This window comes from Zootoca vivipara, chromosome 12 (genome assembly GCF_963506605.1).
Source record: "Zootoca vivipara chromosome 12, rZooViv1.1, whole genome shotgun sequence".
NCBI classification, from domain to species: domain Eukaryota; kingdom Metazoa; phylum Chordata; class Lepidosauria; order Squamata; family Lacertidae; genus Zootoca; species Zootoca vivipara.
In genome coordinates this window covers 27073030-27082041 of record NC_083287.1, presented here as the reverse complement: position 1 = coordinate 27082041, position 9012 = coordinate 27073030, and positions in this window count along the sequence as shown.

The following is a 9012-nucleotide window of genomic DNA, read 5'->3' as shown; positions in this document are numbered from 1 at the left end:
ATTAAGTCAATGGAACTTAATTCAGAGTTAACTTGTAGCAAGTAGTTGTGTTGATTTATTCTGGAAAAGCCCAAAAGAATGATATAATAATACCAATATTAGAGCTAAATAAAACACCACTAGGTAGTAAGGTGGTTCTGGGAACTTCAAAAGCTTGTTCACTGTATTTTGATATTTTTTAGTTTACTTTAATGACGTGCTCTGGTCCATGGGGTCATGAAGAGTCTGACACGACTAAATGACTAAACAACAACAATGACATTAGTAGAGTGTTTGACTAGCAACAGGGAGACTGCTGAGTTCGAATGTCAACTCAGCCATAAAGTTTACTGGGTGACAATGGACAACTCACTATTTTTTCAGCCTAATGTAATTCAGAGGTTTGTGAAAATAAAATGAGGCAGGGGAGAATTTTTAGCTCCTTGGATGAGATATGGGAAATAAACATAATAAATAAATTGGCATTCATAAAAAGCTTACCTGATTTCAGCATTCAAAATTCTCCAGGCGCATTTTGTAACTGGCTACCGACCATTTGCACCCAAGAGAAGATGCCTGGATGCCAGGATAGCTCCTGACGTCTCTACCATACCGAGGTGCATGCCTGAGGGTCCTTGGATCTTGACTATTTTCATACACTAGCAACACATCCTGTAGAATATCCATTATATTTTCTCTGCACAATCAGAATGAATTTCGTCTGGTCCAAAAATGGCAACTAGGCATTCTGTTTTGGCGACTGTAACCTTGGTTTAAGGAGCCATTTAGCGCCTAACATCTGAAGCAGGAGAACTAATAACACTCCAAGAGGCTTATGTAGGTACTGAAGCACTTAAGGTTACCGTTAATTCTGCCAAAAGATCAAAGTGTCTGGATGTCAATGTAAACCATGGCTAGGAAGCCTGGACTACCTTACTGGACTACAACTCATGTCATCTTTTACTATTCACCACGCTGACTGGGGCTGATGGGAGTAAATCTTGCAAATTCTGGATGCTCCCCAATCCTGAAGTAAACTCTTGTTTCTGACTTTTATTCATCTGAATGACACTTCCAGACTGACATTTAGGGAAGTGGGATAGAGCTAACTATACCTCTTTGTTTCCCATTAAAATGCTCTTGACATGTGTAAATAGTCCTTGTGCCCTACAATGAATGGCAGCTGTCTTTAAATATTTCAGTACAATTGCTTATTCACTGTATGCCCAACAATATAAGCTACTGTTGATATTTTGAAAGGCCAGGGCAAAACTATAGCTTTGAGGGAGTTCCTGGTTTTCTGCTAAAAGGTGCTCATTGTGCACTGAGATGGAAGTTAAATGGTTCCTTTTCCCAAGTTGCTTATGCAACCAACTGGTGACTGCAAACACTTGTATGTATCAGTTGGACCTTTCTGTATTAAAAGAGCTACTAAAGAAGGTATTTATTAATCCACAGCAATAGCTGCCATTCTATGCACACATAGAACACATTGTGGAGACTAGGATCCCTTCCTTAAGAGATAGCATGCTGGACGTGCATTTGTTTACTTGACAACACAATCCTATGCATGTCTACTCAGATGTTAGTCCCATTAAGTTCAGTGATGCTTTATCCTAGATAAGTGCTTATAGGATTGCAACCTGAAATACTTAGTGACCTGGACAGAATCTAGCAAAAATCAGTCATGACTAAATTCCATTGAAAGCATTTCATTTCCATTGAAAGGGCTGTCAGCTGACCCCAAAATAGGGGTGGGCCATGCAGTTCTGGAGAATGGGAATGGCATCCTCCAACCTAATTCTGCCCTTCAGGAAACTACTACAGTATAAGTTATCAGGGGAAGCATGAGCAGGCTGATTCCTTCTCTTTCTCAGCCCTTTCCTTTCAGTTGGTTGTTTTCAACTTACACTCCACATTTCCAGTGTGTCTCAGTAACCAACAAACAAAGCCATGGGAATCCAAGCAACAGTAAAATAGAAGTTATTACCGGTATTAGCATGTATAATAATAATAATAATAATTTATTATTTATACCCCGCCCATCTGGCTGGGCCCCCCCAGCCACTCTGGGCGGCTTCCAACCGAATATTATAAACAGTACAGCATCAAACATCAAATACGGTAGTTACTTATTGCCTTGACATCTGCTGGGAGGGTGTTCCACAGGGCGGGTGCCACAACCAAGAAGGCCCTCTGTCTGGTTCCCTGCAACTTGGTTTCTCGCAATGAGGGAACCGCCAGAAGGCCCTCGGTGCTGGATCTCAGTGTCCGGGCAGAACGATGGGGGTGGAGACGCTCCTTCAGGTATACAGGACCGAGGCCGTTTAGGGCTTTAAAGGTCAGTACCAACACTTTGAATTGTGCTCAGAAACGTACTGGGAGCCAGTGTAGATCTCTCAGGACCGGTGTTATGTGGTCCCGGCGGCCACTCCCAGTCACTAGTCTAGCTGCCGCATTCTGGATTAATTGCAGTTTCCGGGTCACCTTCAAAGGTAGCCCCACGTAGAGCGCATTGCAGTAGTCCAAGCGGGAGATAACCAGAGCATGCACCACTCTGGCGAGACAGTCTGCGGGCAGGTAGAGTCTCAGCCTGCATACCAGATGGAGCTGGTAGACAGCCGCCCTGGACACAGAATTAACCTGTGCCTCCATGGACAGCTGCAAGTCCAAAATGACTCCCAGGCTGCGCACCTGGTCCTTCAGGGGCACAGTTACCCCATTCAGGACCAGGGAGTCTTCCACACCTGCCCGCCTCCTGTCCCCCCAAAACAGTATTTCTGTCTTGTCAGGATTCAACCTCAATCCGTTAGCCGCCATCCATCCTCCAACCGCCTCCAGGCACTCGCACAGGACCTTCACCGCCTTCACTGGTTCTGATTTAAAAGAAAGGTAGAGCTGGGTGTCATCTGCATACTGATGAACACCCAGCCCAAACCCACTGATGATCTCTCACATAAACAAACCTATGCAAGTGTATGTATATACAATACAAAAGACAGGTTAGCCAAGCCACTATGGCCACTGTAGAAACAAAAAGTTCTCCAAATAATGGGGCTGATGGGAACTGGAGTCCAATTGCATGTGGAGGACTACAGATTCCCCCCACCCCCACCCTTGCTTCCTCGGGGTTTACTCCTGAAGCTTTCCTTGTGAATAGCTGCAAGGCAGCGGAGGTTTAGTTTTCAGTCTCCTAGAAGTGTAATAATAAGTAATTAATAATTAATAAAAGTTAATATGCTCCAAATTGTATGGTTATTGTGTTCACTAAATATCTAATGAGTCTAAGCAATAAATATCTGTGGTTTCTCTTGCTGTTACATGTTTGTGCAAAGCGCATGTTGGGGAAAGGAGGGAGTATGCACTGAAACCTCGCTGCTCTCAGTTTTCGAGCCAATGGAGTTAGGTCCTGGGGTCTGAAGCTGAACTTGATCCAGCTGCCCCTGCTGATCGGAGTGACTGGAGTGAGAACTGTGACTCAGATTCTTGAGTGTTTATTTTACCCCATGAAATGTGAGAGCCGATAAGAACTTAGCTAGCCCTCATCTGCATAGTGCTGTCTGGGGGGGGGGTTGTGGGGTGTGGTTTTTCGTTATACTAAAACATCATGCAATATTGGAAGATTGGCGTAGAATACTGGGGGCGGTCTTGTACATATATTGGTAAACAAGCCATTCAGATGCTGAAAGGTCCTTTGCATAATTTACTGGGTTTAGAGTTTGTTTCTAATTCTATTTGGGCAAAACATTGGAGAATTTGTCCTTGCCATTCGAAGTCCTCTACCGTCAATCAGTCATTTCTCCAGACAATAGCCGTGCCCCCTCTTCCCAACCCTATACTGCATATAATACCGATGCCTCACAACAAATGTAACTGAAGAACCTGAAGAAAGAGACAATGCAATCCTTTTGAAAATGAGGGGAAAATATTTTTAATAGAAGAAAAGGAGTGTGTGGCAGCCCCCAGTATTTAAAGAGTCCCCACCCCTATTACATCATTAGAACCAGAACATAAACCTATGAAACTAGAAAAGAGCAAAAAATATCAATGTTTGGTCCAGATCCTAGGTATTGCACCCTCACTAAAGGAGACTGTATGGATGATTCACTAAATGATTGTAGGATGACGTGTGTATCTGAGCTTACAGCCTCATATTCTCTTTATCTTATATGCTGCTTTATTACAAGAATGACGACTAGACTACTGATCCTAAACTGAATAATTAGTTGCCCAGCTACCCCCTCCAGAACCCACTGCTCTCAACTGACTCTCAACTGCCTCGCATTCAAACTCCCTTTCGAATCCTCATCCAATCATCACTCACCACCAGAATTCCACAATCTCTCTTTCCCCCTCCCTCCTTAACATTCCCATAATAATTCTGATACAATTACCTTAATAACCCTATTACATTCAATATTTTATACACACTGCTCCCTATAACCATACTGTTAGAAGCACTTGAGCTTCCTATTCCTGGTTCCTAGGAAATGGGGGTGAGCAAACTGCAGGTTCTTCATCCCTGTTCTAAAAAGCAGGTGTCTTCCCCCAAATGTTCCTGGGAATTGTAGATCTGTGAGAGGGAATCCACACAAATCATTTCAGGGAGAGTGATGTGTTTTAAAGGCACATTGGATGCTCTTTAAAACATAGCATCATAGAATTGTAGAGTTGGAAAGGACCCCGAGGAAAGTCCAACCCCCCTGCAATGAAGGAATCTCAACTAGATGATCCATGGCTGATGGCCATCCAAGTGCTGCTTAAAAACCTCCAAGGAAGGAGAGTCACTGCTTCACGCCCTAAGGGCCTCTGGAGCAGGAGAAAACAAACTTGTTCCATGTGACAGCCCTTTAGACTTTAGTTATTGAAAGGGCTGCATGGTGTGGATCTCATCATATCAGTGTTATGAGAGTGTAAGCAACACATTTCTTTCTCCCTTTTCTCCACACCATGCAGAATTGCAATGGTAACCAGAAGGCTGGAGTTTGGAGCCCAGCCAGGGCTGGCTGTGGCGAGGATCCTTGCATTGCCGGGGGTTTGACTAGATGACCCTTGTGATCCCTTCCAACCCTGCCATGCTATGATTATATCAAGCAGCTAAAGGAACAAAAATATGCTTCTGAAATATTTGGGAATCGTAGGAACACTCTCCCCACCAGTGGCTTCCAGCAAGAGCGGCAGTCCAGAACAACGGGGGAAAGGCTCAGAGTTCAGGTAGGTGGAAATGCCAATTGAGTGTCCTATAATGTACTTTGGAATGCTTCCTTCCCAGATCCCCCACCCTCATGCGACAGACTGGTGGTAGTATGGCTGGCAGCCAGGCGCCTGCTGATTCCTCCATTTTCTTTGCAGGGAGGGAGCCTTTCCGCAACAGATACTTTGTTCTGGCCAAATACATGAAGAGATGTGACGACCCTCAGGTACTAGGGCAGAGGGAAGGAAAGGGTCCTTGTGAAACACGTTTGGGGAGTCTGTGGCTTCCAGCAAGTGCTTTTCAGAAACACTGCTCCCTCCAACGGGAGGCTGAGCATAGCCATCACGGCTAGTTGCCGTTGATAGGCCTCTCCTCCATGCAATTGTCTAGCCCATGGGTAGGCAAACTAAGGCCCGGGGGCTGGATCCGGCCCAATCGCCTTCTAAATCCAGCCCGGTGGCAGTCTGAGAATCGGTGTGTTTTTACATTAGAATGTGTGCTTTTATTTAAAATGCATCTCTGGGTTATTTGTGAAGCATAGGAATTCGTTAATATTTTTCCCTCCAAAATATAGTCCGCCCCCCCCAAAGGTCTGAGGGACAGTCAACCAGCCCTCTGCTGAAAAAGTTTGCTGACCCCTGGTCTAGCCCTCTTTGAAAGCCATCCTATCCAAGGTGCTCTTGTGGTGCATCTGATTCTCCTATGCTTCCTTGCTCCTGCAAGGAGATAACTATTGTGAGATCCTATATGGACTGGAAAATATTAAAGAATCAGAGCTTCCCTTGAAGCACAACTGATCAAAGGCAGGCAGATCTGTTAGCATCTTGATAAAGATGCTCAAACGACAAAGGATGGTATCACACCCCGCAAGCGTCTCAGCTGCTGGAGAAAAGAGCAGTTAAGTGGTTAGTGGGGCTCCAGGTTGTCATTTCTGGATCCCACCACAGCCCTTCCAAGTTGCCAAAGAAATCAATGTCACAACAGTTTTTTCCTCGCACCCCATGATCCCATGGTGTCACGGTCCGGCTTATGGGCAGCCGAAGTCCCAGCTGAGGATGTCTGGACTGGGGGCAAGACGGCGGGGTGGGAGCCAAGGGTCTGAGGATCAGGAAGCAAGGAGTCAAGAAGCCAAACGCAGCAAGGCAGGAAGCGTGTTGCTGTGGCAAAGAACCAATGGGAAATGCTGGCCTTATATGCCTTCCAGGCTCTTGCCACCGGGTGCTGTGCGTTACCAGTTGGCCTCACCTGTGCGGCCGCGCCTTGCCTCTTCAAAACAAATTTAGGAAAGCCCCAGTCCTGCGAAGCCCTACTGGCTCCTGCACGCACTCCTGACAGTGGGGCCTTCTCAGACATATGCTGTGTCTGAACCAGCAGATCCCACCAAACCAAGTAATCAAGGACCTAGACAGAAAAGGAGTGTGTGCAGTCATACCAGAAATAAACAAAATAACTAAACAGGTACTAGAAGTCACCCCAGAACTGGCCCTACTGAACATCTTCCAAGATAACAATGCCCACTCACACTATAAAGAGCTCATAACCCACTGACAGCATACGATTCAATATGGATAACTTAACCCGACAACCCCCCTCACCCACGCACAAACAAAGCCCACTGCAGCCAAAGATGATCAACCACATCCTAGGCCACCCCAACCTCTCTCGCCATCAAGGAAACATAACAAGCGAATAGAAAGAGAACTACCCCAAGCGACACTGACAGAAAAACCCCAAGCATATACTAAATAAAAGAACTTAAGCTTCGCCACCCCAGTCCCTCTCTCCCGTCACATTCCCCTTCCAGGGCTGGATTTAGATGAAGAGAGACCCTAGGCTACTCCACTTGGCATCAGGTGCACCTCTGTCATTTCTTTGCCGTTCCCTCACTCTTTGTCTTCTTGTTTTGTAATTAACTTTTGGCAAGGTGGCTTTTGCTTGTTTCTCATGCTCATCAAAATCTTCTCTTAAAAAAATCCAGAAGTGAACTGTACAAACTTGCACAAGAACTCAATAACAGGTCTGATTTCTGAAGGGCTTTGCTGACCTTGTGAAAATGACCTAGCACACGGATATATACTGTATATGTAAGATTTTGCAGACTTTGGCTGTGAACTAGGGCCCCACAAAAAAAAATCAAGTTGGGCCCTAGATTTCAAATTGGGCCCCACTGGCTGGCCCTGAGTCTCATAGTTGCTGGGCCTGGCCCTCGCAAGAAGTCTTGGGTTTGCAATTTTGGGAGAGGGGAGACGGCCTGCTGGTGGGCCGGCGGGCTGGTGAGGCCCCCTAGATTTAGAGGCCCTAGGCTTCAGCCTATTTAGCCTACACATAAATCGGGCACTGGTCATTCAGTTTGACATTCTCGTCCATGTGTCTCTATTAATTCCTGACACTTCATTTTAATCCCTGTACTCCTTAGCAATCATTGGCTCTTAAGCAGAGTCCAGTGTAGCACAGATGTTTTTCCATCTCTCACTGATTTCACAGCATATAGCTTGGTGGTAATGTCTTTCTGTTACTGTTTAATGCTGTTATCCTCTCTTCATGAGTGATTATAGTGTAATGTCCGAGTGCTACTGAACTGACCAGAAGCCGCTGCACTTGTCACCAGCCTCTTCTGAGGTCTAGGCCAGCTGTTTTTGTGCAGCCTTTTGAGTTAGCCGCATGGAACGTACAACAGCTGTTTGTCAATTACTGCTGAGGATTGTACTTACGAAAACAGGTGTTAGGAGAAGCGTGGGGGGACCATTGATTTTCCAAAATTATCTAAAGTAAGACAAGCTACTATTCCAGTTCTGAAAATATAATCCAGGGCATAGGACTCTCACAGAAAATGGAGCCCTCTAAAGAACAGCAACAGTTTCACCCATGTGCATTTCATTACAAATTATCGTAAGTTTATGTGGAAAATCAATTCTCAGGGGGCAGTGGTGGGCGGGAGGAGAGCTTGGTGGGTTGCTTGGTTGTGCAATGTAAGCAACACATGTTGGGGGCAATTGGCCGGGAGGCTTATGCTTCAGCAGTGCTTGCATAACCGGCAGCTGAAACAATTAAAACTGTTTGTTTTTACTGCATTTATATATCGCCTTTCTGCCAAACCACACAAGATGGTTTATTTTATTATTTTATCATAACTGCTTGCAGTCTAAATGGCATGACATAAGGGAGGCAAGGCGAAAATAAGCAAACCGGGGCATCAGCTCTTTATCCTGTTACATAATGACCAGCTAAAATGGCCACTGCCAGATAGAATTGTGTTGGGTTACTACAAATGCTTTCCATGTGGGATTGATCCAGTGTTTGCAGCTAGCTTGCTTATGGGGTAAACTATCAGCATATAACCCCTTGTTTGCAGGATCCGCACTGACTCCTAAAACGCTTCTGGGCCATGTTTTGGTACTCATGTTTAAGACAAGTAGGAACCAGGTTGCATAAGAGACTGCCTTGCCTCTTGCATACCCAGTAACTCACTGTATTCTGCAGGGGAATCTCTTCTCGAAGTTCCTAAACTATCAGAAGCTCCCTCTGCAGCAACTCGGAGCAGGACCCTCAGTGTAGGTGCTTCTGTTTTGTGGAACAGCAGCATCCTGTTGAGATGTGACAGGCACCCATTCTTGTTTTGAGACATTATTCCAGCTGAATGAAAAAAGCTTTGGATTTCTGCTTTGGGTATTTATCTGTATTGTTTAACATGTATCTCTAGTCATTTTGTTATATGGTTGTAAATCACCTTGAAATCAATATGAAAGGAAATTAATTAATAACAACTTTTGACCCACCAAACAATGCAAGCCATAAGCCATGCATTGTGCCACACATATTTTTGTTACCTGAGTTAAATT